The following is a 16,174-nucleotide window of genomic DNA, read 5'->3' on the forward strand; positions in this document are numbered from 1 at the left end:
CTGTCTAGTGTTCTGTTGTTAGTCTGTACTTGTAAATAAATGTTCATGCTTTTCTCAATTATATCTTCTCACATATTTTTGCAACGGAATGTCATTTAGTATCCCTGAGTTTATTAAAATATTCTCTTCAGTTTGATTACCTATTTATTGTCACATAAAATTAAAAATATTCCTTTTAAGAAGTATAGAAAATTGATGGCTTAAAATACTGTTTACAGAGAGTGATTTTGAATGAAGTATATTAGGCTTTTTTTTTTTTTTTTTTTTTTTTTTGTAGTGCTCCAATTAAAGGACCTTGGTGTTAAAGCTAGGAATGATTTGGAACATTCAGTCACTTCTGTTGTATGTTGTGGTGATAGAGTCAGTTTCAACTGAAATTCTTGTATACTATTGCTTCCCAAAATACCACATATCTGATTTATTTCTCTTTATGCATATGTCCTCATTGTACATTATTTGAGATACATCGCTTTGGACATCTGAGCAAAAATTATGGGGACTTAGCCATTGCTTCTGAGGCAACAGAGAAGTCATTCGTACCTCCAGCACTTTTGAGCCACAGTATTCAAATACTTTTCAATCTAAAGTTATAGTTCATGTTGGAGGGGAATTTGCTGACTGTAAAATAACCTAAAGCTGCATGTATTAGTTTTTGTAACTGTCATCTAGAGTATAAATATTAAAGTAGCAAATCCCGAGATATCTTTTACTAAGGTTTAGCAGTTTTTGTATTACAGTCTACAGTTTCTTGTTTTATCTTATAAACATTTTTAAATAGTACTAATGCAGTTGTGGAAGCAAGTTAAGGTTCTGATGCTCACTGTTATTTTTTATTGGGAATTCAGTGTATTAAGTCAGTGCTTCTATGTATGCAAAATGTAGCCATCTGTTTATCCAGAGTTGTTAGTTTGGATTGGTTATTTCCTGTTTCTTTAAATTTTTTTCAGACTAGCATACACTCTCCAGCAGATGGTGTTAGTAATGTAGAGGTACCACCTTATATAGCTACCAGTTACTTGCTACCAGATTATACTCTTTAGTTTTGGGCACTTATCACTATTTTATATTTATTGTTTCTTAATTTATTATCTATATCCTACAGTTAGAAGAAAAACTATATAAAAGCAGGTATCTTGTCAGTCTTGTTCACTGTTGCATGTCCAAGCACCTAGAACAGTGCCTGACTCATAATAGGCACTCAATAAATGTTTATTGAATGAACTGAAGAATAAGTCTCCATACAAATAAATCCGTGGAAAACTAGAAAATTGCATGTTTTCCCCAAATTCCTTCATATAACTCAGAACACAGTACTTACACAATTGTTTGTTAATGTGCTTTTATTCCATTTATAGTGAACTTGAAGCTGAATTAAACCAAGAATTTTAATAGAACCTGAAATTTGCTATATAAGCTATTTATTTTATAAACTAGAAGAGATTTCTCATCATGGGCTTGCCAAAAGTGGTCCATGGTATAAAAAAGGTTAAGAACTTTTAAAGGTTATCATAGCAGAGGATAGGGCTTTTAGTTTATTGTCCTGTACTTATTTATTTAGTAATTGCAGTTTTCATTTTTCTCCTGCTATATAGAATATCAGTATTGATCTGTCTTCATTGCACTTTGCACATACCATCTTTAGAACTGTTAACAGATTGTAATATCTTTGTTTGCATGTATGTCTTATGACTAGGTTTTGAGCTACTTGAATAGAGGGACTATGACTTTTCCACTTTTGGTCTCAAGGGCTTAGCACAGGACCTGGAAGCTGTTAGATGTTAGATGTTAGCTGTTGAGCCACAGTGCTGTTATCACTGCACTGTGAATACATGGTAGATTCCGCCTAAGCTTTAGAAAGTGGCTTTGTGTATGAGAAAATACTTGTTTTGTTTCTTTTTTAGGTAGCGGTATATTTCTAACAAGTTATGAAATATTAACAGTTATTTTAGTAGCTAACCAAATTTGTTGTCTTACATGTATCTTTCTAAATCAAAATTATAGGTTGGAAGAATATATAACTACAAAGGAAGTGGTAACCAGTTATCATCACTATTATTTAATGTCCAGAAATATAGTTTCAGTTACAGTTATATACAAAGTATAGTAGTCAAATTCTGATTCTCATTAAAAGTACAAAGAAATATGCGTGTGTGTGTGTATACACATACATACTTAATCTATTTACTTTGCATTGATTACTCAACAGATTTTATTTCATCATGGGTAAGTGTTCTGGAGATACTGCAAAAAAAGACATAGCCCTTGTTTATGAGGACTTTATAGCCTCCTGGAAAAAACATAAGTGCAAATATACAAATTCAGTATGATAATTGCCATGGTTGAGATGGTCATAGGATTCTGTAGTAAAACATAGGAAGGGGCTGACAGGAAAGAGAATAGTAACTGAATGTGTTATGCAGTGGAGATGTCATATTTGCCAGGTCAAGTTGCAAGGGAATTCCATGTTGAGTGGATTGTGTTTCAAGAGAAATGTTAGGTAAGAGAGTGTAGCCTCTGCTCTAGGTGGTAGAAATCTGAACTGTAAAAGTAGAATTGTGGCTAGAGATGAAGTCTGTAGATACAGGCTTTTATTTTAACATAATTACTAAAGATGGATGGATTAGTAGGCCAGTAAGAGGTGGTATTGCTAGATAGGTAATTTCTGACTGGAGTTAGGTCATCTTTGTATAGTCAGTTGATAACTGTAGTTTAGTTAGATATACATAATTTCATAAGCTTGAATATTTACTAAAATTGCATAATGAATCTGGGATGTTATGAAGGTTTACTGACAAAGAGAAATAGTTTGAACAAAATTTCCACTGCATTTCCACTTGGTTCAAATGAATTTGGCTTCTTTAAATAAGGATTTCTGATTATGGGCCAACATTAATTTTTTAAAAATGTTTTTGCTTTAGGATTTCCATTTGCTTGGTAATAAGGTGAGTTGAAAGAAGTAACAAGAAAGCAATTACAAAACATGATTGGTGAGAGGAAAGTATTGCTAGAGGAAGTTATTAAAGTGGATCGTGTTAGTGTTTCTTGGACATCAGTCTTGAATTAGGATTTGAAAGAAGTGAATGACATGGATGAATACAGAGGTAGGGAAGGAAAGTAATGTACACTGAACAGGAAATGAGGGAAAGGTAGTCAAAGCATTGTTCATGCTTCTATTATTTGTTTTTATTATTTGATAATTATTTCATTATTTACTATTTATTCACTGAGGGCTTTTTCTCTGGCCAGCTAATTTGGGAATTGCTGAGATTTGGGGATGTTGTCATTTTTAAATTGCTTTTTTCAGGCTTCTTTTTGGATTTTACCTTGTCAGTATATTTGAATACCATTTTTATTTGGGTGCATATTGTACTACAGGATAAGGGATTTTTGTATTAAAATATCAACCATTTCCAAGAGGAATATTCTGTTGTTATGAATGATCTTGCAGAGTAATTATTTTAGGGCATACCTGACTCCCAAAATATTAGTTTCATAAGGTAGGGTTTTTATTCTTGGACTTAATTGTATTGAGTATGAATATTTATGATATATTAAAAATTTAAAAATAAAGCCTTTTTTTGAGTATAGTTGACACGTGATGTTACCTTAATTTCAGGTATACAACATAGCAATTCAGCAAACTTAAGCTTATGCCATGCTCACCACAAGTGTACTTATAATCTATTATGATGTTACTGGCTATATTCCTTGTGCTCTACCTTTTGTTCCCATGATGTATTTCTTCCATAACTGGAAACCTGTATCTCCTACTCCCATTCACTCATTTTGCTCATTCCAACTCCCCTCTCTTCTGGCAAGCAGCAAATTGTTTTCTCTATCTATAGGTCTGAGTCTGCTTTTCATTTGTTTGTTTATTTGTTTTGATTTTAGATTACACACATAAGTTAAATCATGTGGTATTTGTCTCTGTTTTATTTCATTTAGCATAGTAACCTCTAGGTCCATCCATGCTGTCACAAATGGCAGGATCTCATCCTTTATTATGGCTGAGTAATTTTCTATAATACGCACGCGCACACACACACACACACACACACACACCACTTTATCTGTTCATCTATCGATGGACACTTGGGCTGCTTCCGTATCTTGGCTATTGTAAATAATATTGCAATAAACATAGGCATATATACATTTAAAAAAATTATTGTTGGCATTTCTTTGGATAAACACCCAGAAGTGAAGTAACTGGGTCATAAGGTAATTCTGTTTTTGATTTTTTTAGGAAACTCCATACTCTTTACCACACTGGCTGTACCAGTTTACATTTCCACCAGCAGTGCATGAGGGATTATTTTTCTTCACATTTTTGTTAACATTTGTTATTTCTCATCATTTTGATACTAGCCATTCTTACAGGTGTGAGGTGATATCTCATTGTTTTTGATTTGTATCTTTCTGATGATTAGTGATGTTGAACATCTTTCCATGTGTCTGTTGGCCATCAGTATGTCATCTTTGGAAAAATGTTGATAAGGTTCTCTGCCCTATTTTTAATCGAATTACTTGTTTTGGGGGATGTGGGGTTGTAGAAGTTCTTACTATATTTTGGATATTAACCCCTTGTTGGATACATCATTTGCAATAGGTTCAATGGGTTGACTTTTTGTTTTGTTGATGGTTTCCTTTGCTGTGCAAAGCTTTTTATTTTAATGTAGTCCCAGTAGTTTATTTTTGCTTTTGTTCCCTTGCCTTAGGAGATCTTCTAGAAAAATGTTGCCAAGGCCAATGTCAAATTCCTGCTTGTGTTCTCTTCTAGGATTTTTATGGTTTCAGGTTTCACATTTAAGATCTTTACTCCTTTATGAATTTATTTTTGTGCACGGTGTAAGAAAGTGATCCAGTTTCATTCTTTTGCACGTAGTTCTCCAATTTTCCCCACACCATTTATTGCAGAGACTATCTTTTCCCCATTGTATATTCTTGCCTCCTTTGTTATAGATTAATTGATCATATAAGTGTGGGTGTATTTCTGGGCTCTATTCTGTTCCACTCATCTATGTATCTGTTTTTGTGCCAGGGCCATATTGTTTTGATTACTACAGCTTTGTAGTATATCTTAAAATCTGGGATTGTGATATCTCTAGCTTTGTTGTTTTTCTAAAGATTATTTTGGTGGTGCAGGGTCTTTTGTGGTTCCATACAAATATTAGGAAAATTTGTTCCACTTCTGTGAAAAATGTTATTGTATTTTGATAGGGATTTCACTGAATCTGTAGATTGCTTTGGGTAGAATGGGTATTTTAACAATATTAACTCTTCCAGTCCATGAGCATGAAATATCTTTCCATTTGTTGTGTTGGTTTTCATTTCTTTCATCAGTGTTTTACAATTTTCAGAGTATAAGTCTTTCACCTTGTTGGCTATATTTATTCCTAGGTATTTTATTCTGTTTGGTGCATTTGTAAATGCAATTGTTTTCTTAATTTCTCTTTTTGCCACTTGGCTGTTAGTGAATAGAAATGCAACTGGTTTCTGTGTATTAATTTTGTGTCTTGCAATTTTACTGAATTCATTTATTTTTTAAAAATTTTACTTATTTTTGAGAGAGAGGATGACAAGAGAGAATCCCAAGCAGCTCTAAACCGTCAACAGGGAGCCCGATGCAGGGCTCGAACTCATGAACTCTGAGATCATGACCTGAGCTGAAACCGAGAGTTAGACACTCAACCAACTGGACCACACGGGTGCCCCTACTGAATTCATATATTACCTCCAGTGGTTCTTTGGTGGTGTGTTTAGGGTTTTCTATGTCTAGTATCATGTCATCTGCCAATAGTGATAGTTTAATTTCTTCCTTACATATATGGATGCCTTTTATTTCTTTTTTCTTGTCTGTTTTCTGTGGGTACAACTTCCAGTACTTTGCTGAATAAGAGTGATGAGGGTAGACATCCTTGTCTTGTTTCTGATCCTAGAGGAAAAGCTTTTTTCACCATTGAGTATGATGTTAGCTGTGGGTTTTTCACATGTAGCCTTTATTATGTTGCGGTAGCCCCTCCAAACTTACTTTGTTCAGAAAGTTTTTATCATGATTAGATATTGAATTTAGTCAAATGCATTTTCTGCATTTATTGAGTTGATCATAGCATTTTTATTCTTCATTAATAAGATGTATCACATTGATTTGTAAATGTTGAGACATTTTTGCATCACTGCAATAAATCCCACTTGATAATGGTGAATTATTGCTCTAATGTATTGTTAAGTGCAGCTTGGTAATATTTTGAGGATATTTGCATTTGTGTTTGTCAGAGATATTAGCCTGTAGGTTTATTTTTTTCTAATGGTGTGTTTGGTTTTGGTATCAGGGTAATCCTGGCCTCCTAGACTGCATTTGAAAGCTTTCCTTCCTCTTCTATTTTTTTGAATTAGTTTGAGACTAGGTATTAACTCTAATTTAAATGTTTGATAGAATTCATCTGTGAATCCATCTAGTCCTGGACTTTTATTTATTTTTTTTGTAGTTTTTTGAATATTGATTAAGTTTCATTACTAGTAATTGGTCTGTTCATATTTTTTATTTCCTCCGGATTCATTTTTGGAAGAATGTATGATTGTAGGAATTTTTCTACTTCTTCTAGGTTGTCCAATTTCTTGGCATATAATTTTTTATAGTAGTCTCTTATAATCCTTTGTATTTCTGTGCTGTTGGTTAGTTATTATTTCTCCTCTTTTGTTTCTGATTATTGGGGTCCTTTCTCTCTCTCTCTTTCCCTTTTTTGGTAAGACTAGGTCAAGGTTTATTAATTTTGTATTTCTTTTCAAAGAATCAGTTCTTGGTTTCATTGATCTTTTGTATGTTTTTTTTCCTTTTTTTAAGTCTCTGTGTCTTTTATTTGTGCTCATATCATTATGATTTTCTTCTTTCTACCTTAGACTTTGTTCTTTTTTTAGATCCTTTAGGTGTAAGTTTAGATTGTTTGAGCTTTTTCTTATTTCTTGAGGTAGGCTTGTATAGTTATATATTTTCCTCTTAGAACTGCTTTAGCTGCATCCCAAAGATTTTGGACCATTGTGATTTTACGTTCATCTGTCTCCATGTATTTTATTATTTCTACTTTCATTTCTTTGTTAACCCATTGGTTATTTAGTGTCGTGTTTAGTTCCATGTATTTGTGTTTCTTCCAGTTTTTTTCTTGTGATTTTCATTGTCATGTTGTGGTTGTGGTTGGAAAAGATGCATGTTATGTTTTCAGTCTTCTTAGATTTATTGAGATTTGTTATGTGGCCTAACATATCCTGGAGAATGTTCCATGTGCCCTTGAAAAGAATGTGTATTCTGTTGTTTTTGGATCTGTTTATGTTATATCCATCTGGTCTAATATGTCATTCAAAGACACTATTTCCGTATTGATTTTCTGCCTGAAAGATTTACACAGTGACATAAATGAGGTTTTAAAGTTCCTTACTATTATTGCATTACTGTCAATTACTCCCTTTATTTCTGTCAATATTTGTTTTGTATATTTAGGTGCCTAATGTTGAGTGCATAGATATGTACAATTGTTATGTCCTCTTGTTGGATTGATCCCTTTATCATTATGTAATGCCCCTGCTTATATCCTGTTACAGTCTTTGTTTTAATACCTATTTTGTCTGATGTAAGTAATGATACCCTGGTTTTATTTTCTCTATCATTTTCATGAACTGTCTCTTTCAATCCCATCACTTTCAGTCTGTATGTGTCTTTAGCTCTGAAGTGAATCTCTTGTAGGTACATTATAGATGGGTCTTGTGGGGTTTTTTTGTTTTGTTTTGTTTTTTAATCCCGCCACCTGTATCTTTTGATTGGAGTGTTCAGTCCATTTACATTTAAAGTAATTATTGATAGGTATGTATTTATAGTCATTTTGTTCATTGTTTTCTAGTTGTTTCTGTAGTTCTTCTCTTTCCTTTTTTCTTCTCTTGTTCCCTTTCATTGTGGTTGCTGACCACAATCTACATTTGGCTTTCTCTTTATTTATTAATGTTTATTTGTTATTGTGAGAGGGAGAAAGCACACAAGTGGGGGAGGGACAGAGAGCTGGAGATGGAGCATCTTATGCAGACTCTACGCTGATAGCAGAGATCCCAGTGCTGGACTCAGTCTCATGAACCACGAGATCATGACCAGAGCCGAAGTCAGATGCTTACCTGACTGAGCCACCCGGGCGCCCCATGGCTTTCTCTTTATTTTTTGTGTATTTATTGCAGGTTTTGGTTTTGTGGTTACCATGAAGTTCTGTATAACATCCTAAGTATATAGCAGTCTATATTAAGTTGATGGTCACTTAAGTTTGAACACATTCAAAAAAATTTTTTTTTAACTCCCTTTTCTTTCTTTTTTTTTTTTAATGTTTATTGTCAAATTGGTTTTCATACAACACCCAGTGCTCATCCCAAAAGGTGCCCTCCTCAATACCCATCACTCACCCTCCCCTCCCTCCCACCCCCCATCAGCCCTCAGTTTGTTCTCAGTTTTTAAGAGTCTCTTATGCTTTGGCTCTCTTCTACTCTAACCTCTTTTTTTTTTTTTTCCTTCCCCTCCCCCATGGGTTTCTGTTACGTTTCTCAGGATCCACATAAGAGTGAAACCATATGGTATCTGTCTTTCTCTGTATGGCTTATTTCACTTAGCATAACACTCTCCAGTTCCATCCACGTTGCTACAAAGAGCCATATTTCATTCTTTCTCATTGCCACGTAGTACTCCATTGTGTATATAAAACACAATTTTTTTTATCCATTCATCAGTTGATGGACATTTAGGCTCTTCCCATAATTTGGCTATTGTTGACAGTGCTGCTATAAACATTGGGGGTACAAGTGCCCCTATGCATCAGTTCTTCTTTAACCCTTGGGTAAATTCCTAGCAGTGCTATTGCTGGGTCATAGGGTAGGTCTATTTTTAATGTTTTGAGGAACCTCCACAGTTTTCCAGAGTGGCTGCACCAGTTTGCATTCCCACCAACAGTGCAAGAGGGTTCCCGTTTCTCCACATCCTCTCCAGCATCTATAGTCTCCTGATTTGTTCATTTTGGCCACTCTGACTGGCGTGAGGTGATATCTGAGTGTGGTTTTGATTTGTATTTCCCTGATTAGGAGTGACGTTGAGCATCTTTTCATGTGCCTGTTGGCCATCAGGATGTCTTCTTTAGAGAAGTGTCTATTCATGTTTTCTGCCCATTTCTTCACTGGGTTATTTGTTTTTCGGGTGTGGAGTTTGGTGAGCTCTTTATAGATTTTGGATACTAGCCCTTTGTCCGATATGTCATTTGCAAATACCTTTTCCCATTCCGTTGGTTGCCTTTTCGTTTTGTTGGTTGTTTCCTTTGCTGTGCAGAAGCTTTTTATCTTCATAAGGTCCCAATAGTTCATTTTTGCTTTTAATTCCCTTGCCTTTGGGGATGTGTCAAGGAAGAGATTGCTGCGGCTGAGGTCAGAGGTCTTTTCCTGCTTTCTCCTCTAAGGTTTTGATGGTTTCCTGTCTCACATTCAGGTCCTTTATCCATTTTGAGTTTATTTTTGTGAATGGTGTGAGAAAGTGGTCTAGTTTCAGCCTTCTGCATGTTGCTGTCCAGTTCTCCCAGCACCATTTGTTAAAGAGACTGTCTTTTTTCCATTGGATGTTCTTTCCTGCTTTGTCAAAGATGAGTTGGCCATACGTTTGTGGGTCTAGTTCTGGGGTTTCTATTCTATTCCATTGGTCTATGTGTCTGTTTTTGTGCCAATACCATGTTGTCTTGATGATAACAGCTTTGCAGTAGAGGCTAAAGTCTGGGATTGTGATGCCTCCTGTTTTGGTCTTCTTCAAAATTACTTTGGCTATTCGGGGCCTTTTGTGGTTCCATATGAATTTTAAGATTGCTTGTTCTAGTTTTGAGAAGAATGCTGGTGCAATTTTGATTGGGATTGCATTGAATGTGTAGATAGCTTTGGGTAGTATTGACATTTTGACAATATTTATTCTTCCAATCCATGAGCATGGAATGTTTTTCCATTTCTTTATATCTTCTTCAATTTCCTTCATAAGCTTTCTATAGTTTTCAGCATACAGACCTTTTACATCTTTGGTTAGATTTATTCCTAGGTATTTTATGCTGCTTGGTGCATTTGTGAATGGGATCAGTTTCTTTGTCTTACAGTTGCTTCATTATTAGTGTATAAGAATGCAACTGATTTCTGTACATTGATTTTTGTATCCTGCAACTTTGTTAAATTCATGTATCAGTTCTAGCAGACTTCTGGTGGAGTCTATCGGATTTTCCATGTATAATATCATGTCATCTGCAAAAAGTGAAAGCTCGACTTCATCTTTGCCAATTTTGATGCCTTTGATTTCCTTTTGTTGTCTGATTGCTGATGCTAGCACTTCCAACACTATGTTAAACAACAGCAGTGAGAGTGGACATCCCTGTCGTGTTCCTGATCTCAGGGGGAAAGCTCTCAGTTTTTCCCCATTGAGGATGATGTTAGCTGTGGGCTTTTCATAAATGGCTTTTATGATGTTTAAGTATGTTCCTTCTATCCCGACTTTCTCAAGGGTTTTTATTAAGAAAGGGTGCTGGATTTTGTCAAAGGCCTTTTCTGCATCGATTGACAGGATCATATGGTTCTTATCTTTTCTTTTATTAATGTGATGTATCACGTTGATTGATTTGCGAATGTTGAACCAACCCTGCATCCCAGGAATGAATCCCACTTGATCATGGTGAATAATTCTTTTTATATGCTGTTGAATTCGATTTGATAGTATCTTATTGAGAATTTTTGCATCCATATTCATCAGGGATATTGGCCTGTAGTTCTCTTTTTTTACTGGGTCTCTGTCTGGTTTAAGAATCAAAGTAATACTGGCTTCATAGAAAGAGTCTGGAAGTTTTCCTTCCCTTTCTATTTTTTGGAATAGCTTGAGAAGGATACGTATTATCTCTGATTTAAACGTCTGGTAGACCTCCCCTGGGAAGCCATCTGGTCCTGGACTCTTCTTTGTTGGGAGATTTTTGATGACCGATTCAATTTCTTCACTGGTTATGGGTCTGTTCAAGTTTTCTATTTCCTCCTGATTGAGTTTTGGAAGCGTGTGGGTGTTTAGGAATTTGTCCATTTCTTCCAGGTTGTCCAGTTTGTTGTTGGCATATAATTTTTCATAGTATTCCCTGATAATTGTTTGTATCTCTGAGGGATTGGTTGTACTAATTCCATTTTCATTCATGATTTTATCTATTTGGGTCATCTCCCTTTTCTTTTTGAGAAGCCTGGCTAGACGTTTATCAATTTTGTTTATTTTTTCAAAAAACCAACTCTTGGTTTCGTTGATCTGCTCTACAGTTTTTTAGATTCTATATTGTTTATTTCTGCTCTGATCTTTATGATTTCTCTTCTTCTGCTGGGTTTAGGCTGCCTTTGCTGTTCTGCTTCTATTTCCTTTAGGTGTGCTGTTAGATTTTGTATTTGGGATTTTTCTTGTTTCTTGAGATAGGCCTGGATTGCAATGTATTTTCCTCTCAGGACTGCCTTCGCTGCGTCCCAAAGCGTTTGGATTGTTGTGTTGTCATTTTGGTTTGTTTCCATATATTTTTAAATTTCTTCTCTAATTGCCTGGTTGACCCATTCATGCTTTAGTAGGGTGTTCTTTAACCTCCATGCTTTTGGAGGTTTTCCAGACTTTTTCCTGTGGTTGATTTCAAGCTTCATAGCATTGTGGTCCGAAAGTATGCATGGTATGATTTCAATTCTTGTATACTTATGAAGGGCTTTTTGTGACCCAGTATGTGATCTATCTTGGAGAATGTTCCATGTGCACTCGAGAAGAAGGTATATTCTGTTGCTTTGGGATGCAGTGTTCTGAATATATCCGTCAGGTCCATCTGATCCAATGTATCATTCAGGGCCCTTGTTTCTTTATTGACCGTCTGTCTAGATGATCTATCCATTGTTGTGAGTGGGGTACTAGGGTCCCCTGCAATTACCACATTCTTATCAATAAGGTTGATTATGTTTGTAATTGTTTTATATATTTGGGGGCTCCTGTATTCGGCACATAGACATTTATAATTGTTAGCTCTTCCTGATGGATAGACCCTGTGATTATGATATAATGCCCTTCTTCATCTCTTGTTACAGCCTTTAATTTAAAGTCCAGTTTGTCTGATATAAGTATGGCTACTCCAGCTTTCTTTTGACTTCCAGTGGCATGATAAATAGTTCTCCATCCCCTCACTCTCAATCTGAAGGTGTCCTCAGGTCTAAAATGAGTCTCTTGTAGACAGCAAATAGATGGGTCTTGTTTTTTTTATCCATTCTGATACCCTATGTCTTTTGGTTGGCGCATTTAGCCTGTTTACATTCAGTGTTATTATAGAAAGATATGGGTTTAGAGTCATTGTGATGTCTGTAGGTTTCATGCTTGTAGTGATGTCTCTGGTACTTTGTCTCACAAGATCCCCCTTAGGATCTCTTGTAGGGCTGGTTTAGTGAAGACGAATTCCTTCAGTTTTTGTTTGTTTGGGAAGACCTTTATCTGTCCTTCTCTTCTAAATGACAGACTTGCTGGATAAAGGATTCTTGGCTGCATATTTTTTCTGTTCATCACATTGAAGATCTCCTGCCATTCCTTTCTGGCCTGCCAAGTTTCAGAAGAGCGATCAGTCACGCTCTTATAGGTCTCCCTTTATATGTTAGAGCACGTTTATCTCTAGCTGCGTTCAGAATTTTCTCTTAATCTTGTATTTTGCCAGTTTCACTATGATATGTCGTGCAGAAGATGGATTCAAGTTATGTCTGAAGGGAGTTCTCTGTGCCTCTTGGATTTCAGTGCCTTTTTCCTTCCCCAGATCTGGGAAGTTCTCAGCTATTATTTCTTCAAGTACACCTTCAACACCTTTCCCTCTCTCTTCCTCCTCTGGGATACCAATTATGCGTAGATTATTTCTCTTTAGTGCATCACTTAGTTCTCTAATTTTCCCCTCATACTCCTGGATTTTTTTTTATCTCTCTTTTTCTCAGCTTCTTCTTTTTCCATAATTTTATCTTCTAATTCACCTCTCTCCTCTGCCTCTTCAATCCGAACCGTAGTTGTCTCTATTTTATTTTGCAACTCATTGATAATATTTTTTAGCTCCTCCTGACTGTTCCTTAGTCTCTTGATTCTGTAGCAAGAGATTCTCTGTTGTCCTTATACTGTTTTCAAGCCCAGCGATTAATTTTATGACTGTTATTCTAAATTCACTTTCTTTTATATTGTTTAAATCGTTTTTGATCAGTTCGGTAGCTGTCATTATTTCCTGGAGGTTTTTTTGAGGGGAATTCTTCCGTTTCGTCATTTTGGATAGTCCCTGGAGTGGTGCGGAACTGTGGGGCACTTCCCCTGTGCTGTCTTGAATAACTTGCGTTGGTGGGCGGGCCGCAGTCAGACCTGATGTCTGCCCTCAGTCCACCGCTGGGGCCACAGTCAGACTGGTGTGTGCCTTCTATTCCCCTCTCCTAGGGGCAGGATTCACTGTGGGGTGGCGTGGCCCATCTGGGCTACTTGCACACTGCCAGGCTTGTGGTGCTGGGGATCTGGCATATTAGCTGGGGTGGGTAGGCAAGGTGCACGGGGGCAGGAGGGGCAGGCTTAGCTCGCTTCTCCTTAGGTGATCCACTTTAGAAGGGGCCCTGTGGCAGAGGGAGGGAGTCAAACCCACTGCTGGAGGGGTGGCTCCACAGAAGCACAGCGTTGGGTGTTTGCGCTGAGCGAGCAAGTTCCCTGGCAGGAACTGGTTCCCTTTGGGATTTTGGCTGGGGGATGGGTGAGGGAGATGCTGCTGGCGAGCACCTTCCCCCCCCCCCCCCCCCCCCCCCCCCCCACTGCAAAGCTGAGCTCTGTTGTCTGGGGCTCAATAACTCTCCCTCCCGGTGTCCTCCAACCTTCCCGTTCTCTGAGCAGACCTGTTAGCTTATAACCTTCCAGATGTCAAGTCCTGCTTGCTGTCGGAACACACTCTGTCTGGCCCTTCCACTTTTGCAAGCCAGACTTGGAGGCTCTGCTTGGCCCGCGGGCCGCCCCTTTGCCCCGGCTCCCTCCCACCAGTCCGTGTAGCGCGCACCGCCTCGCCGCCCTTCCTACCCCCTTCCGTGGGCCTCTCGTCTGCGCTTGGCTCCAGAGACTCCATTCTGCTAGTCTTCTGGCGGTTTTCTGGATTATTTAGGCAGGTGTAGGTGGAATCTAAGTGATCAGCAGGACGCGCGGTGAGCCCAGCGTCCTCCTACGTCGCCATCTTCCAAACTCCCTTTTCTACCATATATATATATATATAGAGAGAGAGAGAGAGAGAATCATATTTTACATCTTTTTATTCACCTATTTTCTATTTATTCATATGTCTAATTATGGCCTCTTTTCAAGTGGTCTCTATAACATTTCTTTCTTTTTTTTTATTAGAGCAACCTTACATTCAGGACGTTTTATTTTATTTTTTTTAATATGAAATTTATTGTCAAATTGGTTTCCATACAACACCCAGTGCTCATCCCAACAGGTGCCCTCCTCAGTGCCCATCACCCACTTGCCCCTCCCTCCCACCCCCTATCAACCCTAGTTTATTCTCAGTTTTTTAGAGTCTCTTAAGGTTTACCTCCCTCCCTCTCTAACTTTTTTTCCCCTTCCCCTCCCCCATGGTCTTCTGTTAAAAAAAATATGGAACACTTCACAAATTTGCGTGTCATCCTTGCATAGGGGCCATGCTAATCTTCTCTGTATCATTCCAATTTTAGTATATGTGTTGCCAAATCGAGCACTCTATAACATTTCTTGTAAGGCCAGTTTGATGGTGATAATCTCCTTTAACTTTCATTTGGAAAACTTTTTTTTTTTTTAACTATTTCTTTTTCATTGCTAAATGATAATCTTGCTGGATAGAGTATTCTTGATCACAGGTTTTTTTTACTTTTAGCACTTTGAATAATACATCATGCCATTCCTTTCTGGCCTGCAAAATTTCTGTTGAAAAATCAGCTGATTGCTTTATGTGATTTCTCTTGTATGTAACTTATTGTTTCTCTCACTGCTTTTAAAATTCTCTCTTTATCTTTAAACTTTAATATTTTAATTATTATATTTCATGGCGTGGGCCTCCATGTGTTCAACTTGTTTGAAACTCTCTGTGGTTCTTGAACCTGGAGGTCTATTTTTTCTTATAGTTTAGGGATGTTTTCAGCTATTATTTTTTCATATACATTTTCTGCCCCCCTTCTCTGTCTTCTCCATTGGGGCCCTCTGTAATGTGAATGATCACTTAATTTTGTCCAAGATATCCCTTAACCTATCCTCATTTTGTAAAACTCTTTTTTCTTTTTTCTTTTCAGCCTTGGCACTTTCCATTATCTTGTCTTTCAGATAACTGATCTATTCTTCTGCATCCAGTAATATACTCTGGCCTCCCTCTAGTATATTTTTTTGTTTCAGTTATTGTATTCTTCAAGTCTGATTGGTTCGTTCTTATATTTTCTCTCTTATTGTTGAAGGTCTTACTGAGTTATTCCATACTTCTCTTCATTCCAGTGAATATCATTATGATCATTACTTTAAACTATTTATCAGGAATATTCTTTTTCATTTATTTTTCTGAGGTTTTGTTTTGTGTTTTGGGGGAAGCATATTCCTTCGTCCCTCCATTTTGCTTTACTCTCTGTGTTTGTTTCTATGAATTAGGTGGGACAGGTGCTTCTAAACTTGAAGAAATGATTTTGTGTATGGTCATTGTGTGGCCCATGTGTGCCTAGGCTGGGGTTCGTCCTAAGGCTCTCTATGCAAAGGATGCCCTGGCAGGACAGCTGCAGTTGAAGTGGGCACAGGCTGGGGTAGTCCTGGGGTGCTCTGCACAGAGGAAACCCTGCCATTATAGCTAAAGCTGAAGTAGTTATGGGTCACTGTGGTCCCTGGGCCCTCCATGCAAAGGGTACCCTGGCAGGACAGCCAATGCTGGGGTGGGTGCAACCCGGGGATTCTGGGTTTCTCCACACTGAGGGTACCCTGGCAGGATAGCTGAAACTGAAGTGGGTATAAGTCATGGTAACCCAGGCTGCTAAGTGCAGGGAGGGCCCTGCAGGGTAGCTGGAGCAGAGGATGGGTTGAGTGTCCTTTAAAAAAAATAATAATAATAAGAGAAGTTTGTTTTTTTTTAAGATT

General features: G+C 37.3%; 1 protein-coding gene and 1 non-coding gene across 3 annotated transcripts in view; one reads left to right on the forward strand and one right to left on the reverse strand.

The window, feature by feature from the left end:
- The window catches only part of PRIM2 (DNA primase subunit 2), a 350,622-nt gene that overhangs the window by 215,098 nt on the left and 119,350 nt on the right, over positions 1-16,174 (forward strand). The gene's annotated exons all lie outside the window — the stretch shown is intronic.
- Positions 14,678-14,784, reverse strand: LOC131515661 (U6 spliceosomal RNA). The gene has a single exon (XR_009263699.1). It is a non-coding gene; the product is annotated as a U6 spliceosomal RNA (small nuclear RNA).

The sequence above is a fragment of the Neofelis nebulosa genome, chromosome 6 (genome assembly GCF_028018385.1).
Source record: "Neofelis nebulosa isolate mNeoNeb1 chromosome 6, mNeoNeb1.pri, whole genome shotgun sequence".
Classification (NCBI taxonomy): Eukaryota; Metazoa; Chordata; class Mammalia; order Carnivora; family Felidae; genus Neofelis; species Neofelis nebulosa.